General features: G+C 38.1%; 1 long non-coding RNA gene across 1 annotated transcript; it reads left to right on the plus strand.

Moving 5' to 3' along the window:
• Positions 1-4,554: 4,554 nt before the first annotated feature.
• On the plus strand, positions 4,555-12,623 carry LOC134484652 (uncharacterized). The gene is made up of 3 exons (XR_010062234.1): positions 4,555-4,643; positions 5,928-5,986; positions 9,728-12,623. It is a non-coding gene; the product is annotated as an uncharacterized LOC134484652 (long non-coding RNA).
• Positions 12,624-15,033: the final 2,410 nt, after the last annotated feature.

Genomic DNA, 15,033 nt, shown 5'->3' on the forward strand with positions numbered 1-15,033 from the left:
TACCAGACATCAATAAAACAACGGACCATATTGACTATAAATTCAGTTCTCTAGTCACATTTGATATCTGTACCACACTATCTACCTTCCTGTGTTCCCATGGCCAGACTTGAAGGTTTTAGATATTTTACCATGATTCTTTCTTAAAGACAAATATAAGAAACAGGAGGATGGGCAGGGTTAAGAAAGCTTGAGGAACAGTGAAACCTGAACTTCAAGTAAAGGAGAGAGTCTATTTAACATTGTCATTGTAAACTCTACAGTCTTGACCTAGTTGCCCAGAATCCATGTTAACATTCCACCTAACCAAATAGCTGTAGGCACCAAAAGTGTGTGCATATATATATATATATATATATATATATATATATATATATATATATATATATCTGTCACCAATTATAATTGATGAAGCTAAGAAGTGCATTCTGCCAGAAAACGGATATAGCTATGTTGTGAGAGACACAGCTAGATCATGTCAAATGCAAAAGTGTATGCTATTGGCAAATCTGTGAACTGAAAATGGACCTCTTGTTGGTAGATTTTGAGAAAGGCTAACAAGAGCTGAGGGGACTTTCAACGCCATAAGAACAACATTGCTAATGAATCAAAGTTTTCTGGTATGAGACTAATATTGAAAGACTAGACGTGAACAGACCTATGTCTCCAACTGCATATGTAGCAGAAAACGGCCTTGTTGGGCACCAATGGAAGAAGAACCACTTGATCCTCCCTTGGTTTGATTCACAGTTAAAGAGAATTAGAAGGGACAGTAAGGGGGTTATAGGAGAAGTGGAGAGGGACCAGTTAGTGATCTTATGGGAGGAAACTCTTAAAGGAAATAATATTATAAAGGTGAATATTGAAATATACATTAAAAAAACAAATAAAATTTGTAAAAAAAAATAAAAAAATATAAGAAATAAATGAAAAGAAAACTGCCAGCTAAACACAGCTGTTGACTGAGAAATCTAATGTGTCAATGTCAGGGAATGGTAGTCAGAGAAATAATATTGGAAATAGTGAGATGGTGAAGTCTCAATTAGAAGCACCTCTTACTCCCAGATATTGGCAACAAAGGGGGTAGAGCTATAGAGTGAACAGAACAGTGAAAATATTGTGTGCCTACTTCAAATAATGAACTCTAAATGCATATTTAATCCAAAAATTATGAGACATCTGTAAAGCAAAGGACAACATGGACTTTAGAAAGCAGATCTGTAGTCCCAATAGATATAAGTTCTATAAATCTATCTTTGGTTTTCCCAGGGCCAGACTTGAGGTTTTTGGATATTTTATCATGGTTCTTTCTTCAGACAAAACATAAGATTCATTTGGATGGGCAGGGAGAGGAATGGCTTGAGGTACAGTTAAACCTCAACTTCAATATGTTCATAAGAACAGGATGGAGTTTATTTGGCATTGTCATTTGTGGATTCTACATTCTTGAACTACTTGCTCAGAATCCATGCTAAAATTCTACTTAACCTCATTGCTGTAGGAGACACTGTATATATATATATATATATATATATATATATATATATATATATATATATCACCAAAACTAGATATGATTGATGAATGAAGTACATGCTTCCAGGTACCGGATATAGATCTTTCCTGGGAGACACAGCTAAACTTATCAAATACAGAAGTTAATGCTAGTGGCAAACTAGTTTACTGACAACTGATCTGTTGAGATTTTGAGAAAGGATTACAAATGCTGTGTAAGTGAGCGTTCTGAAGGTACCTGGAAGAGAATGTGGGACAAAGGACGCAAGAAGGATGCCAAGACAAGAGCCTGAAAAAGGCATCTATTTTATTTTTCTCCAAGGCTGAATTTATAACATCACAGGGGTTACAGAGGGAGGGGGAAGTAGGAAACATTTACGCAGGGCAAGAACACAGGATTCATTTGGTTATGGAACTGATGTTGAAAGGACGTCAGAAAGTTCACAGGTTTGTCGTATTATTAATCAGCAGGACAACATTATCATATTATTATTTTTCTTGACCACCAGATTTGTATTAGTCTTCTTCAGCTGGCTGGGGATTTTTCATGAACCTAGTTAATTGTTAACTAGGTTAACATGAACCTATTGTTAATTCTAACAATAATAATAACATCTACACAATGGAGGGCTTCAAGGGCATTGCAATGGGTTTCTAGAGGGTCCTCTAGATTCCTTTCTCCTCCTAGAGCACCCTCTAGGGCCTATGGCCTGTGAAAACTAGCAAGTCATCCTGTCACAGCCGTAAGCCCCTAACAGGACCTATAGCGACTACCAAGTGGACTCTCAATCCTCTCCAGTGGTGACTCAAACACTTCAGCCGTTAGAGGCAGACAACACAAGTCAACATAAAACAAAAACCAGACATGACACAGAGACAAAACAGAAAGTAACACAGAACACAAAACACAGATTTGCTTGAGCTTACCTCTGATCTCTTCGCCAATTGTGGTCTGGAGGGAACAGAGTTCCCTGTGATGGACCAAAATGTTGTAAGACCCCATAGTGGACCACTTCTGGAGCACAATCACGGAGCACAGATTGACAAAGTGAACACTGCAGTAACATGAGGGTATAAGGTTTTAAATCCACGTAGGTGAGGTTGCTCATCCATACAAGGAGAGCCAACCTTGTACCCACAAACCACACAACTTTTATTCATTACAGGGGGTAGACTTCAGTAAAAGGGTTATCCCATCCATTAAACAATCACTAACTCTGTACTATCTTTTGAATCAGTTGTTCCCTCCTGGGGGAACTATGGACAAATATTTTTACAAAATCTAAGATTTTTTTTTTTAAATTTTAACCCTATTTGTGTCCTGAGTGACTCCCTGAGACATGTCACAAAAGATGACTGTAGAATGCTTGTTCCATCACTCAGCAAAAGCTCTGGGATGGGACGGGGGTGGGAGCAAAAGCCCCAAGGGGGAACGAAGGCTTCCACAAACAAAAAGACAGACCGGCCTATTCACAGTGACAGACGTTCTCCTCAAGAACATCTTCAAAGAGCTGCACATTGGTAGCCATTTGTAAGTGAGAGGTCTGAGGGTGCCAGGAATAGAATTGGGGACAAGGGTCGCAAAGAAGGACGTTAAGATAGGAGTCTGATCAAGGCAAAAATTTTATTTTCCTCCAAGGATGAATTGATACCATAACAGGGGTAACAGAGGGAGGCGAGAAGTAAGAAACATTTACTCAGGCCAAAGATACAGTATTGGTGTGGTCAGGGAGTCAGCTGATGTTGACATAATATCAGAAATGTCACAGGTATGTCATATTATTAGTCAGCAGGACAACTTTGAAATATTATTATTTTTCTTGACCACCAGATGTGTCTTAGTATTCTGCAGCTGGGTGGGGATTTTCCATGAAAATAGTCATACTTAATTCTAACCATAATAATAACATAAACATTGGAGGACGGCAAGGACATCGCTCCAAAGAAATTGAAGGGGCTTTCAACTCCATACTAAAAGCAATTCCAAAGAAACAGAGATTTCTGGTACTAATCCAATATTCTGTGCATGGACAGAACTATGGCTCTAATATCATATGTTACAGAGGATGGCCCTAATGTGCACCAATGGAAGGAGAAGAACTTTGTCCTTCCCAGGTTTGACTCCCAGTTCAAAGAATGTCAAGGTGCAGTAAGGGAGGTTATAGAAGAAGGGTAGTGGGACCAGTTAGGGGTCTTATTGACAGGAAACTGTGAAAGAAAATATCATTTGAAATGTTAATATAGAAATATCCAATTAAATAAGCAATAAAATTTGCTAAAAAATGAAAAAAATGGAAGAAATAAAAGAAAAGAAAGTGCTAGCTTATCTCACCTATTGACTCAGAAATGTAAAGGGTCACTGTAAGGAAATGGTAGTTAGAGTCATACTACTGAAAGAGTGAGATGATGAAATCTCAACTAGAAGCACTTCTCTATCCCAGATATCAGTGTCAGACACAAACAGCACTATAGGGATCCAAAGCCTGAAGGAGTTTACTCTGAGCTGAAAATACAATACTTGTTCATCCCTTCTTCCTCAGGACCTTTATCTTCATGACAAAAAGAATAAAAGTCATGAGCTCTCAGGAAACAACTGTGCCCTTCCCAATATTGGCTTGTGGAATAAAGAAATGAATGATATAAACACTCTGACTTCCAGGAACCATAAGAACAGGGAAGTCCACATGCTCCTGAGAGGCTCCCAGCTCCTGATTCCCATATGTGGAAGACTCAGATCAAGGCTGTCTCTTCAGGGAACCAACTAAAAACCTACCCAGGACTAATTTAGCTCTCCAATGGACCACGTATTTCTTCCTTTTTTTACACCAAGATAGAAGGGCATCTTCCTTCTCTCCATCTCTGACCTCTTCATCCTCCTTTTCTCCCTAAAAAATGGCTGTTCACTCTGAATTAAAGGCCAATTAGTAAGCCCTAGAGGTACTGAAGGAATATCTGAGAGGCAGATGCAGTCACAACAACACTTGTGACCTCACAGAAGGAGCTAGGGCTCTCCAGGATACAAGAGATTTTTCAGGGAGGGCCTAATGATGGTGTCACTGAGAAGCTCCACATCCTACCTGCTGAACAGCTTTGCTTTCATTGACCAATTTTGAGAGGGCCTTTTCCAGGTGAGTCTTTTGTGACGCAGTGGAAGCCTTTACATACTATATCTCTCTAAATCTAGAGACTTCTCTTGTCTTCAATAGTGGTTACTTACTCTGAATGGAGAAAGTTGGTCAGGGGCTTGGCATGGGTAGAAATGATTTAGGAAAATAAAGTATAGGAGATTCTTCTAGATAATATTTTTATTCCGAGGTTTATTCCTGTGACATACAGTTCAATTTTCTAGGTTTTCTCTTTTTCCCGACAGGCAGTATTTTCCGTATACACCATTAATTTATTGAATATTGTATTACACAAATGTGATCATGTTCTAGTTTTATTCTCTTGCATAAGTGCTGAAAAAATGATACCCAATACTGTATTAGAACAAATATTACATAGTACACCTAAAGAAATCAAATTCCTCCCAAGGCCAACGTAACATCATAAGTAATCAATTTCAATTTACAGAGAAATGTTTAAATATTGTATTATTTATCTTTAACAGTAGTCAAGAATCTTTAAAAAAAACAGAAATCTAAATATCTGTATAAAAATGTCATATCTGCTTTAAATGATCAGAATGCACATCTGTGATTGGCAATCCTTATTAAAAGCTATCAGGAACTGAGGCTAAACCTGGGACAGAAATCAGTCATCAACAGTCCAGCCTTTGTGACAGTCACACCATTAGCCTGTGCCGCCATTGTTCTTGATCCCTGACCTTAAAAGGTCCCAGCCTTTCCAAACCTCAAACTGTTACATAAATTTTTTATTACCTCAGAGTCAGTAGGGACAACATCTTAGTCAGCTTCACAAGCAATTTACTTTTCCAAATGTGTTTTAAGGTTGGCGGTCGTCGCTGACCATTCTACATTTCCTCGGGAAATGATGGAAGCACTGATCTGCCCCAGAGGCAATTCCTAAAAGATCTTGGCCACTGTTATTGCAAATTCCAATGGCGCTGCCCTCTGAGTGGTGTGAAGCTCCATGAGGATTTTCATGCACTTCTTAGATTAAGAGAGATATGAGTGCAAAAACCAAGTGACACTCTGCATGAAGTCCTCATTGGGTTCCTGACTCTCCAAGGTCCAACGGGACTGGGCGGAAGAGTGGGCCATACTCCAGGAGTTCTAAAGCTGTGCGCCATTCCTCCTTCACAGGCCTTGGCCATACTCCATGTCAGAACAAAATTTGAACCATGCTTTTAACCTGGATAGAATTTCAAATACTATACTGAGTAGGAAGTGTGGGCATCCTTACATTGTCCTTAACTTTAATGGAATTTCTTTATGTTTCTTTCCATTTAGGTTGATGTTGCGTGCTGGCTTGCTGTCCATTGCTTCTACTATGTTTCTGCATAGGACTGGTATCACTGATCTCTCTGATGCTTTTAACATGAAGGGGGGTTGGAATATTTTTGCAAGCTTTTTCAGCACCTAATGAGATTATTATGTGATTTTTTCTTTCAGTCTCATTATATAGTAGATTATATTGATGGATTTTAAGAAATTGAACCGTCCCTGCCTCCCACTAGATATTAATAATTACATAGCATAACCTACAGAAGGGATCTCATATTCTCACGCATACTCTTACAGCTCTCCAAAAAAAAAAAACAAAAAACAAAAACATGCAAACAAAAAAATCATGCACCCTACAGAACAGATCTAATACTCACAAAAACACTCAAACATCCCAATCGAAAAAACAAAAACCAAAAAACATGCAGGCAAAGAAAAATCACTGCTCCTGTAACATCAAAATAGCATGAACTAACTATCACTTCTCATTAATACCTTTAAGCATTAATGGCCTCTACTCAGCAGTAAAGGGACACAGGCTAATACAGTGGATTTAAAAACAGGATCCATCCTTCTTTTGCACTCAAGAAACACAATCTAGCAACCGAGATAGACACAACCTCAGACTAAGGGATCGGCAAAGTTTTCCAAGCAAATGGACACAAGAAACGAGATGTAGCCATTCTAACATCCAGCAAATCAGACTTTCAACCAAAAGTAATCAAAAGAGATGGGGAAGGACAATTCATATGCATCAGAAGAAAAATCCACCAAGATGTCATCTCAGTTCTGGATGTCTATATGTCAAAGACAAAAGCAGCAACATTGGTGAGAGAAATATTCCTGAAGCTTAAATATCACATCGAACCTCAAATATTAATAGTGGGGAACATCAATGTCCCACTCTCACCAAGGACAGGCCATTGAGACAGAAACTAAAAAAATATAAATGATGTAACTAACACGGGGTTCAATTAAATTGACCTCAATGATATCTACAGAATAGTTTACTCGAACACAAAAGTACACTCTTTCTTTTCAGTACCTCATGGACCCTTATCATAAACTGACCATGTTCTCCCACACTAAACAAGCCAGATCAGATACAGAAAGACTGTGCTAACCATTGGATCTTTTCAGATCACCACGGATTAAAACTGGACTTCAACAATAAGAAAAAGTGTATGAACTCATTGAAATTAAATAGCTCGCAACTGAAAAACAACCAGTTCCGAGAAGACATGAAAAACAAAAAGGGTTCCTAGAATTTAGTGAAAATGAAGGCACAGCTTCTTCAAACTTAAGGGACATAAGGAAAGTAGTGCTAAGAGGAACTTGCATATTCAGCACTGGGCACTTTCATAAAGAAACCGGAGAGACCACACACTAGCAACTTCACAGCACACCCTAAATCTCTAAAATAAAAAGAAGCAAATACATATTAAAGGAGGAGACAGCAAGAAATGATCAGACTCGGGGTGAAAGTGATACATCAGAAACAAAGAGAATACAAAGATCAAAAAAAAAACCAAGAGTTGGTTCCTTGGAACATCAACCTGACAGACAAACACACAGACAGATAATCTAATAGGTGGAGAGAAATCATCCAAATAACAAAAGCAGAATTGAACCAGGGAGCCGTATCAATGGACACTGATGAAAGTCACAGAATCTTTAGGTCTCACTTCAATTACCTGCTGTCTCAAAAATTAGAAGCTCTGAACAAAGTGAATGATTGTGTAGACTGATTACACTGATCACAGGTAAATTCTGGTAGGATAAACTATGTAAATAGCTCTATAACAACTAAAGAGACACAAACAGTAATTAAGTTTCCCCACTGAAACAGCCCCAGATTGTTTGAGTACAGACTCGTACCAGATTTTCAAAGAATTCTCAACCTACTCCAAAAAACAGAAACAGGAGGAAAATAGCCAAACTGATTCCATGTCACCACTGTCACCCTGACACCTAAATCACAAACGACTCAACAAGGAAGAATTTCAGACGAATTTCCCTTACGAACATTGGTGGAAAAAATACTAGGTTAAATGCTCCAAAATAATATCCAAGGGCATATCAAAACCGCCATTCAGTGCCATCATGTAGGCTTCCTCTTGAGGTTGCGGGAGTGGATCAATCTAGGAAAACCCATCAAAGTGATCCACCATATAAGCAAACAAAACTGAAAAAAAATATTCTACCCTCAGGATTTCCCATTAACATGCGAGCTCACTTGAAGTTAACTTTGTGGATGTTGCATATCATGCAGTATATTTATATGTGTGTGTGTGTATATACATATATAAAATATTATGTAATAAATTAATATATTAAATTATTATATACTAACATTATAATAATATAAGTAATATTAATATACTATATTAACATATTAAATTGTTATATATCAACGTTATGATAATATATAATAAATATTACTCTAGTATATTAATATATTGAATTATATTATTATAATAAATAATAAATAAAGATATAGTACATTAATATATTAAATTATTAAATATTAATATTATGATTCAATATAATTAATATTTATATATTATGTTAGTATATTAAATTATTATATAGTAATAATACTATACCTCTCTTACCCTATTCTGACTCTCTACCTAACCCCATCCTCCACCCTCCATTATCAAATTTCCTCTCTGGCTCCCTGTCATAGGCTCTAGCATTTACTGAACAATTAAAATAGACAGAAGGTTCATATGCGATCTCCTTAATACATGATAGAGGTCTAGTTAGAGGCATCCTCCTTTGAGGAAGCTGATAAATATAAGGATACAAATACCGTTTGCCGGGGAAGATCAAAACTGAATAATGACATTGCATATCTATTCAGTGGATTCTGAAAGAACGAGGAATATTCTTCCTATAGACCTAGCTGTACTACTCCTGGCCTTATGTCTGAAAAGACATCTGCCATACCGCAAAGACACGTGCTCCATCATGTTCCTAGCTTCATTCTTCATAATGAGTAGAAAATAGAAATAACCGAGATGCCCCTCAATGAGAGAATGCCTACAGAATATGTGGTTCATTTACACTATGGAATACTACGCAGCTATGAAAAATAAGGACATTGTGAAGATGCGGTCAAGTAGATGGAATGGGAAAGTATTGTTCTGAATGAGGTAACTGAGACCCAAAATAACATGTACATGATTAAATTTAAGTGATTAAAAGAGGGTATTAGCCATAAAGTACAGAATTCACACGCTGCGATCTACAGAACCAAAGAGGCTAAACATGAAGAAAGATCCAAGAAAAATGCTTTGATTTCACTCAGAAGGAGGAATAAAATAATGAGAGGAGGCAGATGGAAGGAAAGGATTGGGTGGCTGAGGGGATGGGAAGAGATATGGGGTTTGAGAATCATTTCTTGGGAGAGGCGTGCAAAAGGGACAGAGAGCCAAGAGAATAAACTGAAATCAGTGACTGTCCAGGGTGGGCGCTATCTCTATGATTTGCCTGCAGTCTGGGATGGGTGAGGCTACCCTGGCTTCGATGAGGGTGACTTTAGCTGAGACTCGTAGCAGTGGGGATACAGATACTGAAATGGTCACTTTCCGTAGCCACGGAGGACCTATGGTGGAAGGTTAAGGACACAAACCACCCCCAAAATTTTGACCCAGAAATTGCCCCCTCTGTAAGAGACACAGGGACAGAGATGGAAGAGGAAATGAGGGAATGGTCAAAGGATAAGTGGCCGGATGTGAGACTTATCCTATGGGCAGACGGCAAACCCTGACATTATTAATGGTCTTTTCTTGTGTTTGCAGACAGGAGGGTAGCATTATTTTCCTCTGGAAGGCACAATGGAGCAGCCGACTGAAACAGCTGCACAGATGCACGGCCAAACATTGGATGGAGCTCAGTGAGTTCCACTGGAGAGCTGAGGGAAGGGCTGGAGAAGCAGAGGAGCTTAACGGGCTTCACGATATTCCATGACAAAACCAAATTTACACAGTATCGTTCCACATATCCAGTCCTACAAAGGATAATCAATGGCAAAGTCCAACACATTGTGGCAAGTAAAACCATAGATAAAGAAAGAAATTAAACTTTTCTCAACAAAACAGAGAAGAGAAGCACACAAACATAAACTAACTTCAAATTATGAAAAAACAGAAAGCAACCATCACTATTCCTAAATATCTCTAAACATCAAAGAACACAATTGCCCCCTAAAAAGACACAAATTAGCAAACTGGATATGGAATGAGGACCCAGCATTTTGCACTACAGGGAACACAGCTCAGAGAAAAAGACAGACATTACCTCAGACTCCATATTTACACAATGTATGGAGAAGAGTAAATATCCCCTTTCTCCACAGGGGACTCTAGGTCATACTGTCCAAAAGGAGAGGCTCCAAAATTTTCACATATACATCAGAGAAGCTAGAATTTTCCAAAACTAAGCAGGATTCTCTGAGTAGTACTCTATCTCATTAAGAGACGGTGGGACAAGAAACATCTACTAAAGGAATTCTACCCACAGCCACATCTTAGGAAAGGCTGGTTGATGTGCACATATACAAAAGATTTTCTTGGACATATTCCATCTGTAGAAAACATTATGGATCAAACCATATGTGAACCAGGAGTGGTGGAACATGAAATGCAAACACTAGTGGCTGCAGCATCCTTGATATCTGAGGAAATTGATTCCTTCTTTTCCATTTGTGCAAAAGAATGCATATGACCTCTGCAGGTTTAACAGGGGACTATTTGAACTTCCTTATCTCCTCAAGATCAGGCCATCTTCCCCAAATTAAGAAGATGCTACGCACTCTTCCAAATATGCACAAATGGTTGCCAGTCCTTTTTTATACCCACAAGCGGGCCCAAAACATCTGCAAAGTACATCAAAGTCTTTGGATTTTACCTTATATTATGAAGGGGCCTTGGACCCTGTTTTGCCTACCAGTCAGGCTTTGGAACCTCCCACTTCTACACGGAACTCTATTTCCACTTCTCCAGCAGAAGAAATTTTTTTGGAACTTCCTCAATTACACAAAAATATCTAGAAACATCCTTATCTGATCTTGAGGCTCACAGCCCTCTCACATATGTCCATGATGCTCTAGGAGAGGTCACATCTTCTGAGGTAGTTCTAATACCTACCCCCCATTCTGATATCACAGTCAGCATTTCTAAACATATACACAGTACATTAAGACCTTCCTCATCTGAGAAGGATGTCTTAGGATCTACTGCATCTGAAAAACATGCTTTACAACTATCTCCATCTACCCAAGTAGATTTATTTCACATGTCCACTCTGGGGAGAAATAGTCGACATTCTCCCTCTACCAAAATGGACCACAGGCATCCAGTTTCTAGAAACAAAGGGTTAAGATTTGACCCTTCTGATGGACTCTTGAGAAATTTCTCCTCTAAGGAAGACAGTTTCAACATTAACCCTTCTGCCAAAAGGGATCCTTTGCCATCTTCTGCTGCCAAAGAGACACCAAAGCTACAATATTCCTCCCGTGAGTCCCACACGTTCTCCATCTGTCCAAAGGGTCTTGAAATTTTCCAAAAATGATGAAGGAATTGTGGAAAGCTGCCAATCCTTACAAGGGCATGCTGGATATACCATATTGTCCCAGGATGCTCAAGTACCTCCGCCTTCTACCAAAAAGGCATGTACACCAATCTGCCGTAGGGTTTCAGGGAATTTCTTCACCCCTCTCTAGGGTTCCAGAAAGTGTTCTCCTTCCTCAAAGTAATTTGTCATTGTGAAAATTATACTCCAAAATACAATAACACTTTTTATATTTCCAAAGGTATGATGGAATGTCCACATCGAAAAAAAATCATTTACCTTGTGCCATTAGCCCAAGTGTATCAGAAAAATTCCATGTCCTCTAAAGCATCAAAAAAATCAATCTGGTTCTATCACTCTTCCTGGGAAACATTTACCATCACCAACAGAATCCCCAGGACCATCAAAATCTAAAAAGGGGTATCTAGAATATTTATCATCTGCCCAAAGGTCTTTAGGATGTTCAGCAACTTCTCCATGAGCTTGGTTAACCCACAGAACAAAAGAACTAAAGCCATCATCCCAGGGTGTTTTCCCAAGAACCACATAGTTTTTTCTTTTCTTTTATGCCAAGACATAAGGCCAGCTTCCTTCTCCCCATCTCTGTTCTCTTTACCCTCTTTCTTCTCCCTCCCAAATTGCTGTTTACTCTAAATTAGAGGCCAATTAGTAAACCCTAGAGGTACTGAAGGAATATCCGAGAGACAGTTGCTGTCACTACAGTGCTAGAAACATCACAGAACCAGTTAGGGCTCTCCAGGATACAAGAATATTTCTGGCAGGACCCAGTGATGATGTCAGTGAGAACTTCCATGGCCTACATGCTAAACAGCTTTCCTTACATTGACCAATTTCGAGGGTGTCCTTTCCATGACTGTCTCCTGTGACACAGTGGAAACCTTTACATACTACATCTCTCCAATGCTAAGTACTTCGATTGTTTCATTAGTGGTTACATTCTCTGAATGGAGAAAGTTAGTTAGGGGCTTAGCATGGGAAGAAAAGATCTAGGAACATGGAGTGGAGGAGATTCTTCTGGATAATAATTTTATTCCCAGGTCCATTCCTGTGACATACACTTGAATTTCCTAGGTTTTCTCTGTATCTCCAAAGCAAGTATTTTCCCTACAGACCTTCAATTGAATAAATATTGTATTAACTATTTTGTCTACATTCCTTGAGAGGGGACGTTATACATATTCCTGAATGTGTACTCAAAAATTCAATTTTCCAATTCAATATTGGCAATGACTTTGTCAACAAAGGGGGCACAGCTAGAGAGTGAGTATAAGAGTGTAAATACTGTGTACCTTCTTCAAATGATAAACTCCCAAACACTTATTTTATCCAAACATTACCAGACATCATTAAAGCAAAGGAAAGCATGGACTATAGAATTTGGTTCCCTTGTCCCATTTGATATCAGTTCTGCATTATCTACCTTACTATGTTCCCATGACAAGACTTGAAGGTTTTTGATGTTTTACCCTGATCCTTTCTTCAGGCCAAACATAAGATTCAGGAGGATGTGCAGGATGAGGAATAGAGTGTGGTCCAGTGAAACCTCAGCTTCATTAGGTTCATAAGAACTGGAGAGAGTCTATATAGAACTGTCATTTGTGGATTCTACTTTCTTGATCTTGTATCCCAGAATCCATGTTAAAATTCCATCTAACTTCGTAGCTATAATTTACATATATATATATATATATATATATATATATATATATATATATATATATGTGTGTGTGTGTGTATACATATACATGTGTGTATATAGATGATATAGATATATATTTGTATATATAGATGATATGTAGATATATAGATATATAGATAAACAGATATACCGATATAGATATATAGATATATAGTTATATAGATATATGGATATATAGATATATAGATATATAGATATACAGATTATAGATATGGATATAGATATAGATATAGATAGATATATTAGCCACCAAAATAGATAAGATGGATGAATCTTAGAATTGCATCATTAGAAGAAACAAATATAGGTCTTTCCTGAGAGACACAGTTAGAGCATGTCAAATACAGAAGTGAATGTTAGTGGCAAACCAGTAAACTGAAAACGCATTTGTTGTTGGTAGATTTTGTGAAGGGTTACAACAGCTGAAGGGCCTTTTAATCCTATAAGGAAAACCATGCCATCGAACCAGAGTTTTCTGGTTGTATACAAATATTCAAAGATTGTACATGGATAGTACTATGGCTCCCACTTCATATGTAGCGGAGAATGGTTTTGTTGTGCACCAATGGAAGGAGATGCCCTTGGTCTAAACTAGGTTTTATTACCAATTCAAGGGAATTTCAAAGAGCAATAAGAGGGATTATACAAGAAGGGTAGGGGGACTGGTTAGGGATCTTATGGACAGGAAACTGGGAAAGGCAAACATATTTGAAATGTAAATATGGAAAATCAAATTAAAAAAGCAAAAAAAATCTTCCTAAAAATAATAAATATTAAATAAGTTAAAGATAAGAAAACTGCCTTCTAATCATACATATTGAATGTGAAATTTAAAGGGTCACAATCAGGCAATGGCAGTCAGAGTAATCCTAGTGAAAAGACTGATATGATGTATTATAAACATGTCTAACTCCCAAATACCAGTATCAGACACAAACTGCACCATAGGTAATCCAATAATTAAGGAGTTTACTCTGAGCTGAGGACACAATTATTTTCTTTCACTTCTTCTTTAGGACCCTTTTCTTTTGGGCAAAAATATAAAAGGCATGAGCTCTAAGGAAAAGGACAGTGCCCTACTCAACACCTGGCTTTTGTGATAAATATATTAATGATATAAACTCTCTGAGCTCAAGGAATCACTAGAAGCAGGGAAGTCCAGTTAGTTTTGACAGGTTCTAAGCTCCTGAACCCATGTGTGAAAGGATCAGATCAGTTGTATCTCTTCAACGTACCTACTCAACTCCTACCAAAGACTCAGTGAGATTTCCCAGGGTCGACATATTTCTTCCTTTTTCTTATACCAAGACAGAAGGCCATATTCTTTCTCCCCATCTCTGAGCTTTTCATCCTCTTTGTTCTCACTCCCAAAATGCTGTTTGCTCTGAACTAGAGGCCAATTACTAAATCCTATAGGTACTGAAGGAATATATGAGAGGCATTGCAGACATGACAACATGATATTACAGGAGAAACTAGGGATCTCCAGGATACAAGAGATTTTTTCATGGAGGGCCTAATGATGATGTAACTGAGAATTTCCATGGCCTACCTCTAAACAGCTTTCTTTACATTGAGCAGTTTCGAGAGTGCCGTTTCCAGGTATGTCTCCTGTGACACAGGGGAAAACTTTATTACTCCATCTCTATAAAGCTAGAGACTTCTCTTTTCTTCCATAGTGGTTACATGCTCTGAATGGAGAAAGTTAGTCAGGGTCCTGGAATGGGTAGAAATGATCTGGGAACTTGGAGAGGAGGACTTAATTCCAGGTCCATTCCTGTGATATACTGTTCAATTTTCTAGTTTTCTCTGCCT

This window comes from Rattus norvegicus (genome assembly GCF_036323735.1).
Source record: "Rattus norvegicus strain BN/NHsdMcwi chromosome Y unlocalized genomic scaffold, GRCr8 chrY_unlocalized_24, whole genome shotgun sequence".
Classification (NCBI taxonomy): domain Eukaryota; kingdom Metazoa; phylum Chordata; class Mammalia; order Rodentia; family Muridae; genus Rattus; species Rattus norvegicus.